A 16952-nucleotide genomic window follows, 5' to 3' on the forward strand; every position below is an offset into this window, starting at 1 on the left:
AAGCATTTGACAAAATCCAACAACTATTAATGTTAAAAACACTGTAGAAAATTGGAATAGAAGGAATGTATTTCAATATCACTAAGGCAATATACAATAAACCTAAAACCAACATCATATTGAATAAGAAAAATCTGCAAGAATTTTCTCTAAAATCAGGAACAAGGCAAAGATGCCCACTATCACAACTCCCTTCCAATATAGTACTCAAGACTCTTGTCATAGAAATAAAACAAGAGAAGAAAATAAAAGAAATTCAAATAAGAAGAGAGGAATTTAAACTATCCTTATTTGCAGATGACATGATCCTTTACCTAGAAGACCCAAAGAACTCAACCAAAAGACTCCTGGTGCTGATTATCCAATTCAGCAAAGTTGCAGGATACAAAATCAATCTAAAGATTGATTTTGGTTTCCTATATGCTGACAATGAACCCACAATAAAAGAAATAAAACAATTCCATTCACAGTAACCTTAAAACCAATAGAATACATAGGAATAAAGCTAACCAAAGATGTAAAAGACCTCTACAATAAAAACTATAAAACACTAAAGAAATAAATAAGACCTTGAAAGATGGAAAGATCTCCCTTGTTTATAAATAGGCAGAATAAATATCATCAAAATGGACACTCTGTCAAAAGTGATCTATAGATTCAACGCAATTCCTATCCAAATACCAATGACATTCTTTATAGACCTAGAAAAATCACTCATGAATTTTATAGAGAAAGAAAAGACCCAGAATAGCCAAAACAATTCATAGCAATAAGAACCAGGTGGTAGGTATCACAATTCCTGGCTTCAACTTATACTATGGAACAATAGTAGTAAAAACAGCATGGTACTGGCACAGTAACAGGCATACTGAACAGTGGAACAGAATAGAAGATACAGAAACAAACCCACACACCTATAGTCAATTGATCTTTGACAAAAATACCAAACACTGGAAAAAAAGACAGCCTTTTTAATAAATTGTGCTGGCAAAACTGGCTATCCATTTGTTATGTATGTCATTTTCAATATGATCCACATAAAAATAAAAAATAAAGAAATTAATATAAAATAAATAGATTTTAATTCAGAAAAAAACAAAAAATTCAAGTACTCAATAGAAAATTAGCTCAGAAAAATACTAATGGACACTAAAAGTGAACTAAATCAACAAAAATGGGCAGCCGACTATATAGTTATATATGCTGGGTGTGGAGGCACACACACTTGTAAGCCCAGTACTTCAGAGGCTGAAACAGGAGGATCTGGGTTCCCGGTCAGCCTCAGCGACTTAGTAAGGCCCTGTGCAACTTAGTGAGACCCTATTTCAAACTAAAGAATAAAAATTAGTCTGAGGTGTAGCTCATATGTAGAATGTCCCTGGGTTCAACCCCAGCACCACAAACTCCCAATGCTGGCATCATTTGTTATCTTAAGCCTAAGCCACTCCTGAAAACATATATGATTAAAGATCAGTGAGTCAGAGGCTTGTCTTAAATGAGAAAACATAATAATCCTAGACCACCCCCAAATCCTCACTAACCACACAAAATATCAGCAAAACATTCTTAATAGTCTATATAACAACTCAGTAGATGAAGATTAAAGATGGCAGGTTAGAGGGAGAAGGCGTGTTTTGGTGCTCTGAGATTCAGAACTCAACCAGCAAAAGACTGCTTCTTGGCAAGAGAAGACAAGCAGTCAAAACTCAACAGAAGAAAGAGTGGAAATGCGGTAGAATTGGACAAACACAGAGCGCAGAGGATTGAAAGATCTCCGTGTATCTCACCTGGTGAGAAGAGAGGGGAGGCAGCACCATGTTGGTAAGCTCTTGGGGGGCTAGCAGCTGCTGGGACCCTGCAGCTCTCAGAGAACAACTCCAACAAAGAAGCAGAACCTTTTTGAAACAGTGACAAACATATCGATGTCAACCACTAAGCCAAGCAGGGGAAGGAGGGAAGGGAAGGGAATGGGATGGGAATTGGGTAGGAGCTAACTGGGTGATGCATGCATGTATGTCTACACAAGGTTTTTTTTTTAATCCCATTATTATGTATGAATACAATGAACCAATTTTTTAAAATGAAGAAAAAGCTATTATGCTGGAACACCTGAAGACTTGACTCCCTAGACCACCCAGAGCAGCAGTGGTTCCATGAGGCTATATAACTAAAGCATCCAAGCGCCAGGCTCAGAACAGTACAATATCTTCCTGCCAAAGCTTAGGCCCTGAAAGCAGGAAGAACAGGAGCCAGCAGAGGTTCAAGTGATCACAGCTACAGGCTTGGAACTCAATTCTCTTTATGCCAACAGAGTTCATGCCTGGTGTGAATATATGCCAGTGACTGACAGTGCTCCATGTAATCATAACCAGCAAATCATCAATGATATACCTGGGCCATTAAAACTCAGCCTTTTTAACTGCAAGCTTGGAACATAGTAATCTCTGCCCCCTATGAGCTTAGGCCCAGTGTCCAGAGAGGCTAAATGTCAGCACTTTGCAGATTTTCATGGGTTTACAACCAGAAGAGCAGCAGTGGTGTCTATGGGACATTAAATCTCAACTACTAGGCTGCAGGCGCTGAATGAAACATCATAGTTTCTGGCCCTACAGAGTTTGTGTCTTGAAAGCACACTGACCTGCAGCCAATTAGAAGCTTCCATCAGCCTGCACTAAGAACTATATCTTGTTACAGAGGATCTGGCAGGCAAACTCAAAATTTTATTATATGAGTCATATTCATAGAGGCAAATATATACCTCCAGTGCAGGCCTTATTATAAAGGGATAACAAATGGACACAATACTCTTACACAAAGAGGAAGAGGATGTCAAGACAATAGAAAAACAACCTGTCAACTCTGAAAATATGAGAATAACAACCAGTAAATAAACAATAAACTCCCACAACCCAACAACAAAGGAGACCAACAATACTGAGCTTCAAGAAATGCGAGGAGAATTTAGAATTTTGTGTGCCAAGTGCACAACCTCTATTTTTATTATTTATTTCCAGCTGCCCACTGAGCAGGGCCTGTACTCTTCTCCCTGTGGAACATGCAGAATTTTCAGTTGTTTCTTTTCCTTTTTGCAGTACTGGAGATTGAATCTACCTCCAAATTAAATGTCCAGCCATATTTTATTTTTTATTTTGAAACAGAGTCTCACTCTGTTTCAAAGGGGGCCTCACTAAGTAGCTGAGGCTAGCTGAAAACCTTCAATCCTTTTGTCTAAGCATCCCAAGTACTGGAACTAAAAGTATGGGTCACCATACCTAGCAGAATTTTGATTTTTCAACATAACCAAAGGCATCAGAGATAAAATTAGGAAAAGGGCACAGAAAATGAAAGAACATATGAATAGAGAGATTGAGGCACTAAGTTAGAACCAAAGAGAGGCTCTCAGCAAAGTAAAGGCATCAATATGAAATTTAAGGCATCAATATGAAATTTAAGGCCTCAATATGAAAACACTTAGCAAGCTAAACCAAATGGAAAACAGTCTCATTCTTGAAAGACAGCACATTAAAAATTGACAAAACAGCCAACAATATAGAAGACAATATGACAACATGACCAGAATATCCAAAAAATATGAATAGCTAATAGAAAACAACCTAACATATGGATACTAGTAATTGAAAGAGTTTTAGAGCACAAATCAAGGGTTTCAGAAACCTTTTCAGAGAAATAATGCCAGATAATTCCCAAAAATAAAAAAAAAGACTTGGACATTCATATATAGGAATCATTCAGAACACCAACAAGAGAAGATCAAAAACCTCTCAATCCCACATAATAATCAAAATGTTAATGTACCCATATTGGGAAATGGTTTCAAAAGTGTGAAAATAATGTTGGTATTAGAAAGCCAGGAGCTTAAGAGAAAACGCTGCAGAGGACCCAGGCACCTAGGGTGACTAGCAAGAGAATAGAGGAAGCCTAGAAATCTAGGGTATTTTATATTTCTAAGAGAAGTGGACTTCCTCAAAGATGTGGGGGAATGCCATGAGCCTTCAAGAGATCCCAGACTCCCAGTAATTAACTAACACATTTTGGAGTGTAACAAAAGACATTGGGTCTGTGCCAGAGACAGGCAGGTCTACAGGAAGGAATTTCCACATCAAAAGACCTGCCCTGGAGAAAGGGCAGATCTAGTCAGGTCAGAAGACTGGTTATGAAACTACTCAATATCCAAAAGACTTCAGTGAATTCTTTTTAAGTCATCCTACTATATCACCCTCTATGGCATAGTGCTAGTTATGTTCTATCTTTCCATCTTTGTAATAATAACAACTGCTTAAGCTTACAGAGTTCAGACTAGTGTTTTTTATACCTAGCTCAAAACAAGAACCTGTGGCTATGTCTCTCCTACTATTACATTTTCCCAACCAAAACACTAACGTAGAGGTCAAGAAAATAATTTTAAAAGCAGCTACAACAAAAGAACAAGTGACATTTAGGGACAAAACAACATGAATCATTCCAGACTTCTCAAACTAAGTTGTGAAATCCAGGAGGGACTGGTATAATGTACTTCAGAATCTGAAAGAAAATAACTTCCAACCAAGGCTGTAAATCCAGCAAAGATATTCAAAATTGATAGAGAAATAAAAATCTTTCAAGACAAACAAAAACTAAAAGAATTCATGAATACCAACCTTCACTAGAGAAAAAAACTTAAAGAAATAAAACACAAAGAAGAAAAAATAGTAAATACCAAAACTAGAGAAGGGGCAAATTCCACCAGATGGGCAAATGAGAAATAACATATCAAACAGTAAATATAAATCAAACTGAGAGTAAATAAAAATCAACTCTAAATAATAACACTGAGCCAGACACAGTGATGCATGCCTGTAATCACTGTAAACATGGAGACAGGAAGGATCAAGAGTTTGAAGCCAGCCTCTGCAACTTAATGAGGCTTTCAACAATCTAGGGAGTTCTTGTTTCAAAATAAGAAATAAAATTGGGCTGAGGTATAATAAAGAAATAGAATGCCTCTGGATTCAAATCCTGGACACACACACACACACACACACACACACACACACACACACACACACACTAAATGTAAAAGGTCTAAACTCTCCAATTAAAAGGCATAGACTGTTAACATGGATTAAAGAACATAATGCAACTATATGCTACTTGCAAGAAACTCACCTTACAGGCAAAGATATTCATAAGTTAAAGGTAAAAGAGTAGAAAAAGATACACAATGCAATTGGAGACTGAAAACAAGCAGCGGTAGCAACACTTATATCCAACCAAACAACTTTAAGCTAAATTAAAATTTATTAGAAGAGACAAAGCAGGTCACTTCTTACTATTCAAAGGAACAATCCAACAAGAAGACATAATGATATTATGCATTTATGCCTCAAATGTTGGTGCACCAACTTTTATAAAACAAAACTATTCAGGACATTTGGTCTCAAACAGACCCAAATAAAATAATATTGAAAGACTTTAACACACTGCTCACACTACTAGATAGATCCTCCAAGAAAAAGATGAGCAATGACTCTTCAGACCTAAATAATAGTATACAACAAATAGAACTAATAGACATAATCAGATTATTCCAACCAACAACAACTGAATACACATTCTTCTCAGCTGCCCATGGAACCTCCCTCAAAATAGATCACATTCTGGGCCACAAAGCAAGTAGCAGCAAATTCAAAAAAATATAATATAATTTCCTCTATATTTTCAGGTCACAAATTAGTGAAATTAAGAATCAACAATAAGAATACCAGGATAGATTCTTGAATAAGGGCTGAATCAGAGAAGAAATAGGGTAGAAATGAAAAAATTTCTAGAATTCAACATACAAAAATCTACGGGATACTTAGAAGGTGGTTTTAAGAGAAATATATTTATTGCACTGAGTGTCCACATAACAAAAACAGAAAGTTACTAAATAAACAACCTAATAACATACCTTAAGTACCAAAAAAAACAGGAGAGCCTAATTCCAAAGCCAGTAGAAGGCAGAAGATAATTAAAATCAGAGCATAGATCAGTAGAGAACAAAAAATACAAAAGACCAACAGAACAAAAAGTTTGTTCTTTGAAAACATTAGCAAAACTGATAAATGCTGAACCAACAATGAATAAATCCAGAGGATCATCAGAAACTATTTAAAAAATTTATCCTTCAATAAATTGGAAAACATAGAAGAAATAGGCAGATTTTGAGACACATACAACCTACCTAATTTGAACCAAGGAGATATAAAAAACCTAAGTGACCAATAGCAGCCAAAGAGATGGGAATGGCAAAAAAAAGTCTTCCAACAAAGAAAAGCACAAATCTAGATGGATTCCCAGCAGAATTCTACAAAATCCTTACAGAATAACTAAACACAATACTTCACAATTTATTCCACAAAATTAAAAGAGATAGAATCCTTCCAAACTCATTCTATGAGGCCAGTATCACCTGAATATTAAAACTAATGAAAATCTCCCCAAAATAAAAATTACAGACCAATATACTTGATCAAAATAGATGAAAAAAATTCTAAACAGATTGCTAGCACTATTCATTCAAAACCACAAGAAAATTATACACAATAACCAAATTGGTTTTATATTAGGAATCCAAGGCTAAGTCAACATATGTAAATAAGTGCATTTTATTCACCACATAAAGAGAACTAAGGACAAAAACCACATGATCATCTCAACTGATGTTAAAAAAGCATTTGACAAATGATAAAAAAAAAACTATAGAAAATAAGCATAGAAAGAACACACATCATCATAAAGGCAGTATACAATAAACCCAAAGCCAACATCATATTTAATGGGGTAAAACTACAGAAATTCCCTTCAAAACCTGGAACAAGACAAGGATACTCATTATCACAAGTCCTTTTCAATATAGTTCTTGACTCTTGCCAGAGCAATAAGGCAAGAGAAGGATATCAAAGAAACTTAAATAGGAAAAGAAGAACCAAAACTATCTTTATTTGCAAATGACATAATCCTATATTTAGAAAACCCAAAAACTCAAACAAAATGATAATAGAGCTGATTCACAAATTCAGCACAGTAGCAGGATACAAAATCAACTCCTAAAAATCAGTAGCTTTTTAATATTGCAACCATGAATCCAGTAGAGAAGAAGTCCATAAAACAATTTTATTCACAATAACCTCTAAAACAATAAAATACTAGGAATAAACCTAATCAAAGAGGTAAATGACTCTACAATAAAAATTATAAAATACTAAAACAATAAACTGAAAAGATCTTAGAAGATAGACAGGCAGAATAAGTATTATCCAAATGGCCATTCTACCAAAAGTGATCCATAGAGTCAATGCAATTCCTATCAAAATACCTATGTCTTTCTTCAAATACCTAGAGAAATCAGTCATAAATTTCATATAGAAAAACAAAAGACCCAGAATATACAAAACAATTATTAATAAAAAAAAACATGCAGAAGGCATCACACAATTCCTGACTTCAAGTAAACTACAAATATATAGTAATAAAAAAGCATAGTAAGCACCAGCCATGGTGGCATACACTTGTAATCCCTGTGCTTGGGAGGCAAAGACAGGAGGATCACACTGGTTCAAAGCCAGCCATGCTAGCTTAAGAGACCCTGTTTCAAAAAAAAAAAAAAGTAGGTCTGGGAGTGTAGCCCAGAGGTAGAAGGGCTTCCAGGAACCCCAGTACCACAGGAAGGAAGGAAGGAAGGAAGAAAGAAAGAAAGAAAGAAAGAAAGAAAGAAAGAAAGAAAGAAGAAAGAAAGAAAGAAAGAAAGGAGAAAGAAAGAAAAAAGAAAGAAAGAAAGAAAGAAAGAAAGAAAGAAAGAAAGAAAGAAAAGAAAGAAAAGAAAGAAAGAAAGAAAAGGGCAGGGGTTATAGCTCAGAGGTCAAATGCCCCTGGGTTCCATCCCCAGACCCACAAAAATAAATAAATAAATAAAGTTTTTGGTGGTACTGGGGTTCCTGGAAGCCCTTTTACATCCGGGCTACACTCCCAGACCCATTTTTACATTTTTATTTGAAAACAGGGTCTCTTAAGCCAGCGCTTGTAATCCCCGCACTTGGGAGACAGAGACAGGAGGATCACTCAGGTTCAAAGCCAGCTGTGTGCGCTGGCTTAGGAGACCCTGTTTTCAAATAAAAATATAAATATGGGAGTGTAGCCCAGCGGTAGAAGGGTTTCCAGGAACCCCAGTACCACCAAAACAAACAAACAAAAAACATAGTATTGGCACAAAAACAGACACAAAGACCAATGGAACAAAACAGAAGATATAGAAACAAATACATACATTTATAGTCCATTGACTTTCAACAAAGGTTCCAAACACATATGTTGAAGAAAAGATAGTGTTTTTAACAAATGGGGTTGAGAAAATTGGTTATCCATTTATATAAAAATTACATTTTTACCTCTCACTCTTGAGTTAACTTGAGAGAAATCAAAGACCTGGAAATTAAATCAGTGATTTTGAAGTTACTAGAGGAGGACATAGGCTCAACACTTCAACACATAGGCACAGGTAGAAACTTCTTCAATAAAATTCCCAAAGATCAGAAAATTAAAATATAAATAAATAAATGAAATGGCATTAAACTAAAAAGTTTATGCTCATCAAAGGAAATCATCAAGAGTCAAAAGAGAGAGCATTTGCCAGCTAGACCTCTAATAGAGAACTAATATCTAGAATATACAAAGAACTTAAAAGACAACACTAAAAATAATTAATAATAACCCAATTAAGAAATGGACAAGTGAGACTTCTGGAAAGATGGTGACCAAGGGAAGCAGCACATACCAGTCCTGCTGATACCCAATCTCCATTTCCTTAAAAACAGTGTTGTTACCAATGCCAGAAGACATCATAATTATCAAAAGAGCTCAGTAAGTAAAAGATAGAAGGAAAAAAGCAACCAGAGAGCAGAGAAGAAACGTTCTTGCCTTGCAGCCACAGGCATCACAACAGTGCCATCTTGCCTCACTGTACCTGACTTCAGAGATGAACAGGAAAAGAAACAAGGGCTTGTAGTAAGCAGCTGCAGATCATCAAAATTGTAAGTCATCAGTTCCTCCTGCCCAAAACCTGGCTACAACTTGCATCCGTAGTGGCCAAGCACACCACACTCTCCAGAAATCCAGGCCAGTGCTCAACAACACCAGAAGTGAAGTGGCCATCCCCATGGAAGAACACCCAATGTGGTGCCCCCAGAGACTTATACAGCTGCGATAAACTCCCTGGGTCTGAGAATTTGTGGTTCAACCCAGCAAAAGTAAGGGTTGAGTCTGTTTTTGGACATAGCAGAGGCTCAGACAGACTCAGGGTCTGCATCAGTGGAAAGTGTTGGGGTAGACCTCTGCTTAACACTAAAACTAGTAGAATCTCCAGGATCACTATATAAACCATTCAATCATGGTGAACTGGGAGACATTAGACAAGCCCAACTCTTGCTGTGAAGAAAAGAGACCCTTACATTGAGTTTGGTCTCAGAGACATCTGCCACCTATGGAGGCAGGGAGAAACCGAGACTTCACATCTGTGGAAAGCATGAGGGTGATCTATGTCTAACACTATATCTAGCCCCATTGATGCTGGTCATCTGAAAAGACTGAAGCGACCCAGAGAACAGGTTTGCAGCAGGAAAGGTGGCACTCTGTGTCTGCATAGAGTGCCAGGGACACTCTGTGTCTGCAAAGAGAGAGACTGCAGAGACCCAGTCTGCTGGGTATTCATATATTTGTAGAGTTGAATTATTTTGTTTTTGTTTTGTTTGTTTGTTTGCTTGTGTGTATGCGTGTTTGACCGCTCTATTCCTAACCCCTCTCCCAAGCTTTTCACCTTGTACATACCTATTCTCTTCTCTCCATCCCTTTTCTTTTTTCTCTCTTCTTTTCTCTTCTTTGTCTTGTATTAAATCCACTTCATACCACTATACTAAAAACAATACATTGGTTACTAGAATACTACTACATATTTACTATCTCTAATCTTTACTATATGCTACCTTGCCAAACCCATCCTCTCACCCTATTTGGTCCTATCTGTGGCTTTACCCTATTCTTGCATTTGCAACTTCACTTACCTCCTCATTCAACCTTCACTGTTAAATACAATACATCTTGACTTTGTATATACCAGATGACACCTAGAGATTGAGATAAATATACCAAAAGCAACAGATACAAACTTCTGAAATCATGTGAAGGAGGAATAACAAGGAAGCAATGAGCTCCCACAATACCACAATAATAGAACCTGACAACATAGAATTGCAGAGATCTCCAGAAGGTCAAATCAGGAATTTAACTATATAAATAATACAAGACTTTCAAAAAGAATTTAGAGAGAGTCTGAAAGAAATAAAGGATGCAATCATTGGAGTGAAGGCATCAATTCAAACTATAAACAATTGGTTAGAGCACATGAAGAATAGACTCTCGCTCCTAGCTGGGCATGGTGGCGCATGCTTGCAATCTCACATTCGGGAGGCTGAGACAAGAGGATCGCAGTTTACAGACAGCCTCAGCTACTTAATGAGGCCCTCCACAACTCAGTGAGACCCTGTTTCAAAATAAAGAATAAGAAAAACAGGGCAAAGAGTGTAGTTCAGAGGTCAAATGCTCCTGGGTCCCATCCCTAGACCTACCAAAAAAAAAAAAAAAAAAAAATCTTGCTCCTAGAAGATAATCACTCCAAAAATGAGCAAATAGTTTATATCTTAGAAAAAACAATTCAACAGCATGAATTGTACATCAGAGAAGTCTGAGCCCATTTTAAGAGCTAAGAATAATGTTGACATAGAGAAGGAAAAATAAGGTGAAACCAAAAAGATCAACAATCTTTTCAGAGAAGTAATAACAATTTTTTTAAACATAGAACAAGAGTTGATATACAGGTAAAGGAAACATATAGAACTCTCTTTAGACAAGATCAGAGAAAAGGTTCATCATGCCATATAATAGTCAAACTGACCAATGTAGAAGCCAGAGAGAGAATGTTAAAGGCAACAAAAACAAAAGACAAAGTGACTCAAAGAGATTAACTGCAAAAAAGAAATAAGTAATATATGCTAGAACCAGAGAAACAAGAATTTCTACCCAACAAACAACAAAGCAAAGAAGAACAAACCCTACCTCAAAGAGAAGTTAAATCTCAATACCTTAGGAATTAAAAACCATCTCTCAATAATCACACTGAACATAAATGGCAACTCCCCAATAAAAGGACATAGGTGACAAAATGGTTTAAAACCATAATCCATCTATCTGTTGTCTGCAAGAAACACACCTTACAAGTAAAGATAGTAACAAACTAAAAGTAAAGGTCTGGAGCAATGTAATCTATGCCAATGGAATGCGAAGACAAGCAGGAGTATCAACTATGATATCAGACAAGTTGTACTTCAGGCCCATGCTTATTAGAAGACACAAAGCAGGTCATTTTTTACTGGTAAAAGTAACAATCTAGCAAGAGGAAATAGCTAGTCAACATTTATGCCACAAGCATAGATGCAGTTACTTTCATAAAACAAACTCTTTGTGACATTAATTCACACATAAGTCCCAATACAATAATATTGGAAGATTTCAACACTATTTTCACACCATTTGACCTATTTCTAGACAAAAGGTCAGTAAAGATGCCTCAGACCTAAAGAACACCATAAACCAAATGGATTATTTATTTATTTATTTATTTATTTATTTATTTATTTATTTATTTATTTTGGTGGTACTGGGGTTCCTGGAAGCCCTTCTACCTCCGGGCTACACTCCCAGACCTATTTTATATTTTTGAAACAGGGTCTCTTACGCCAGCGCGGCTGGCTTCGAACCTGCGAGATCCTCCTGTCTCCACCTCCCAAGCGCGAGGATTACAAGCATGCGCCACCACGCCTGGCTTAAATGGATCTTTTAGACACATATAGAATATTCCACCCAACTACAATAGAGTTCACATCTTTCTCAACTGCTAATGCAACCTTCTCCAAAATAGATCACATTCTGGGCCACAAAGTGAGCACTACCAAATTTAAAAATGTGACATATTTCCTTGTAGATTTTCAGACCATACTGGAATGAAACTAAAAATTAACTATAAGAAGGACCAGAGAAACCAAATAATCATGTAGAGACTGGACACCAGGCTGCTGAATAAAGAATGGGTCATAGAAAAAATAAGGGTGAAATAAAGAAATTTCTAGAAACAAACAAAAATAGAAATACAACATATTAAAACCTCTGGGACACGTTGAAGGCAGTGTTAAAAGGAAAATTTATAGCACTGAGTGCCCATATAAGAACAGAAAATCACAAAATAACTAGCCTAATGAAACACCTCGAAGCCCTTGAAAAACAGGAACAGTCTAACCCCCAAATCAGTAGAAGATAGGAAATTATTAAAATCAGAACAGAAAAAAATACAGAAAATCAACAAAACCAAAAGCTGATTTCTCAAAAAAATTAACAAGATAGATAAACTACTAGCCAACTTAACAAAAAAAATTATGAAATAAGAGATAAAAATGGAGTTATTACCACTGACTGTATAGAAATCCAGAGAATTATCAGAAACAACTTTGCAAAACTATTCTACAAAAAAAATGGAAAATCTGGAAGAAACTGACAACTTTCTAGATAAATACAACCTTCCTAAACTGAGTCAAAAAGATATAGAAATTTTAAACCAACCAATAGTAATAAAAGATAATGAAATAGCAATAAGAGCTTACCATCCAAGAAAGCCCAGGACCAGATGGTTTTCCAAGTGAATTTTATAAAACCTTGATAGAAGAGTTAATTCCAATACTCCATTTATTTTGTGAAATAGAAATGGGACTTTCCCAAATACATTTTATAAAGCCAGCATTACATTAATACCAAAACCAAATAAAGAGAGCTAAAGGAAGAAAAACTACAGACCTAGAATGCAAAACAGCTAAACAAAATACTAGCAACATACATTCAAAATTACTTCATGAAAATAATACATTATGACCAGGTAGGGTTCATTGCAGGGATGCAAGGCTGGTTCAACATATGAAAATAAATCTATGTAATTCATCACATAAACAGAACAAGAGACAAAAATCACATGATTATTTCAAAAGATGCTGAAAAGTATTTGACAAAATTCAACATCCATTTATGCTAAAAGCATTGCAGAGAATCAGAATAGAAGGAACATACCTCAATATCATAATAGGCCCACAGCCAACATCATATTAAATGGGGAAAAACTTCAAGAATTTCCCCTAAAAACAGAAACAAGACAAGAATGTCCATTATCACACCTTTTCAATATAGTACTTGAGACTCTAGCCAGAGCAATAAAGCAATAAAAGGAAATCAAAGGAGTAAAAATAGGAAAAGAACTAAAACTTTCACTATTTTCAGATGACATGACACTAAGAAGACCCAACAAACTCTACCAAAAGGCTTATAGAACTGATCAACAAATTAAGTATCATGTCTGGATACAAACTCAATATTTAAAAATAAGAAGCTTTTCTGTACACCAACCATACATCCACTGAGAAAGAAATCATAAAAAACTTCCATAAAGCACTTCCACTCAGGATATCCCACAAAAAATAAAATAATTAGGAATAAACTTAACCAAGGAGGTAAAAGACCTTTACAAATAAAATTATAAAACACTGAAAAAAAAGAAATCAAAGAAGACCTTAGAAATGGAAAAATTTTCCATGTTCATGGATAGGCAGAATAAATATCATCAATATGGCCATACTTTCAAAAGTAATCTATAGATTCAATACAATACCCATTACATTACCAAGATCATTCCTCAGAGACATAGAAACATCAGTCCTTAAATTCATTTGGAGCAACAGAAATCCCAGAATAGCCAAAGTAGTTCTCAGCAACCAAAACCATGCAGGAGGAATCACAATACATGACCTTAAATGAAACTACAAAGCCTTAGTAATAAAAAACAGCATGATACTGTTACAAAAACAGATACATAAACAAATGGAACCGAATAGAAGACTCAGAAACAAATCTGCACACTTACGGCCAATTTATTTTTGACAAAGGGACCAAAAACACACACTAAAAAAAAAAAGATATCCTCTTCAACAAATGGGTGTTGGCAAAACTGGGAGAAAAGCTAGAAGACAACGGGTCATAGGAGGAACTCTAGATGAAGGAGATACTATATATGAGTAAATTAGGTGACCTGAGGGAACTGAAGGGAGGAAGAGGGAAATTTTCTAATGCTCATAATGTACATTAACAAACATATCAATCACTAAGCCAAACATGAGAAGAAGGAAGGGGGATAAAATGGGGCAGGAATTGGGTAAGGGCTAATTGGATGATGTGTGTATGTGTGTCTCCACCATCTTTTTCCATTAATATGTATGACTACAATGCACCAATTAAAAGAAAGATATGGGCAAGTGAACTAAATACACACTTCATAAAATAAAAGATACAAATGGCAAAAAATACATTAAAAATTCAACATCATTATCAATTAGGGAGACACAAATTAAAATAACCCCAATCGGAATGGCAATCATCAAGAAGTCAAATAGTATAAATGCTGACAATGATGTAGAGAAATAGGAACTCTATACTGTTGGGATTGCGAATTAATGCAGATGCTATGGAGATGCCTCAGAAAACTGAGAATAGATCCACCATATGATCCAGCTCTATCACTCCTGAGAATTTTTCCAATGGGACAGAAATCAGGAATTATAGTAATATATCCATATCCATGTTTATAGTAGCATAATTCACAATAGCTAAATTATGGATATACAGAATAGAATTCTATTCAGCAATAAAGAAGAAAAAATATCATTTTCAGGGAAATGGATGGACCTTGAGAACATTAGGTTAAGTAAAATTATCTTGTCTCAGAAAGTGAATGTTCATATGTTTTCTAGCATATGTGGAAGCTATGGAGTAATTGGGATACCAAAGGGACTCCAGATAATGAAGAAGAAACTCCAGTGGAGCCAGGGTTATGGTCTAGGGGAAGACTGGGGGTAGAATTAATGAAGATATCACTTCCAATGACATTATGTGTATATGTGACAATATCAGTGTTACTTTCAATATCCTATATGGGGAAGGAGAATGAAGGGGGAGCCGGAGGAAAGCTGGCCAAGGGATATGTAGCCACAGGCACCAGGCAGAAGAAAACACAGGACTAAAAAAAGGATGAGCTCTCAGACACTACACAATATATCCAAAAAATATATATCCAAAAAGGATACTATTGCTATATCATCTAAGATACAAGCACCACCTACCCACATCCTCTCTCTCTTGACTTTTTTCTTTTCTTCCTGAAAGGAAGATCAGGGAAAGAGATTAGCATCTCTTCAATGTACTATATACCAGAAACATTACAGCAATTCTTTGTAACATCTCTACCAAATAGGTTTGACTCTGTTTGCAAATTAAAACATTGAGACTCAGAGGGATTAAATGACTTGCTCTCAGGGTCAAGTTACAATGGAGCCAATAAGTGGCAGAGCTGAGAGCTACATACTGTTTGACCTGAAAGTCATAGTTTTCCCATTGACTTCATCCTTTCAGTTGCTCAGGCTGTAAATATTGTCATCCTTGACCCTCTCTTTCTCAGATCCTGACATCTGATCTTTCAGCAAATCTCACTGGCTCTACCTCCAAGTGTATTCAAAATCCAATCAACTCCCTGTACCTTGCTGCAAACACCCTGCTGCATGCTATCACCTTACTCTCCTGGATGACAACAGTGAGGAAGCCTGGTCTCTCCACTTCTCCTCAACCCTCAGTCTGTTTGTAGCACATCAGCCAGTGTGATCCTCTTTAACCTAAGCCAGGCCTGTGTGCAAGTGTGTCAGTCACCATCACTGTGAACTACATTGTGATGTAAAATAAAAGAATTTTTAAAAATTCTTTGAGACCTTTAAAATCAAGCACAGAGGCTTATTAGACCCTTACCCCCAGAAACATACATGCACCACTCTGTACTCATTGTCCCCCACTCCTCCTCACTCACTGTATACCACATTGAACATACCAGGCTCACTCCCACCTGAGAGTCATTGTACTGGCTTCCTTCTGCCTGGCACATTCTTCCCTTAGGTGGCCACATGATTCCTTCCTTCTTCAAGATTCCACTAACATGTCACTTTCTCAGTAAGGTCTGCAGTTAAATAATAGCAACAAATCTTGTGACCACATCTCAGATCTCCCTTTTCCTGCTTCATTTTCTCAGGGTACTTTCCCTCTAATATACTATACAAATGTATTATATATACTCTTTGTTGTCTGTTACACACACACACACACACACACACACACACACACACACACTGAAATTTAAACTTCATGAAGTAAGAATTACAAGAAATTAATTATTATTGTTGTTCACTCATTTATCAAAAGTCTAGATTAGCACCTGGTACATTGTAGTGCTCAATGGATGTTTGTTACTGAACTACACTCCTTCTCAAGGCCTTCCACTCTTCCATCAGTGTCTATTTTAAAATATATATGAGGACTTCCAGGAAGATGGCAACCAATAAAAGCAGCGTTTGCGAGTCCTGCTAACACTCTATCTCTATTGCAACAAAATCAGCACTTTTCATAGCCAGAAAATGCTATCAATAGAGAAATAAAAACTGTAAACACAAGGGACAGAGAAAAAGAAGACTAGAAGAACAACCAGGGACCAGAAAAGAAACCAGCCTGCAATGCAGCATCGGAGCCACACTGGCACCATCTTGCCTCACAGCACCAGGCTCCAGAGAAGAATGGTAAACAAGGAGCTGAAGTGAGCAGCTGCGGATCATAAGGGTGTAATTCAGCAGTTCTTCCAGTGCAATGAACATCTAAAACTCCCAGTGGCCAAGCTCATCACGCCTTCTAGGGACTCAGAATGGAGCTCAAAACCAGAAAAGAAATACACCAGCCTC

Source organism: Muscardinus avellanarius, assembly GCF_963383645.1.
Source record: "Muscardinus avellanarius genome assembly, chromosome: 5".
Taxonomy (NCBI): domain Eukaryota; kingdom Metazoa; phylum Chordata; class Mammalia; order Rodentia; family Gliridae; genus Muscardinus; species Muscardinus avellanarius.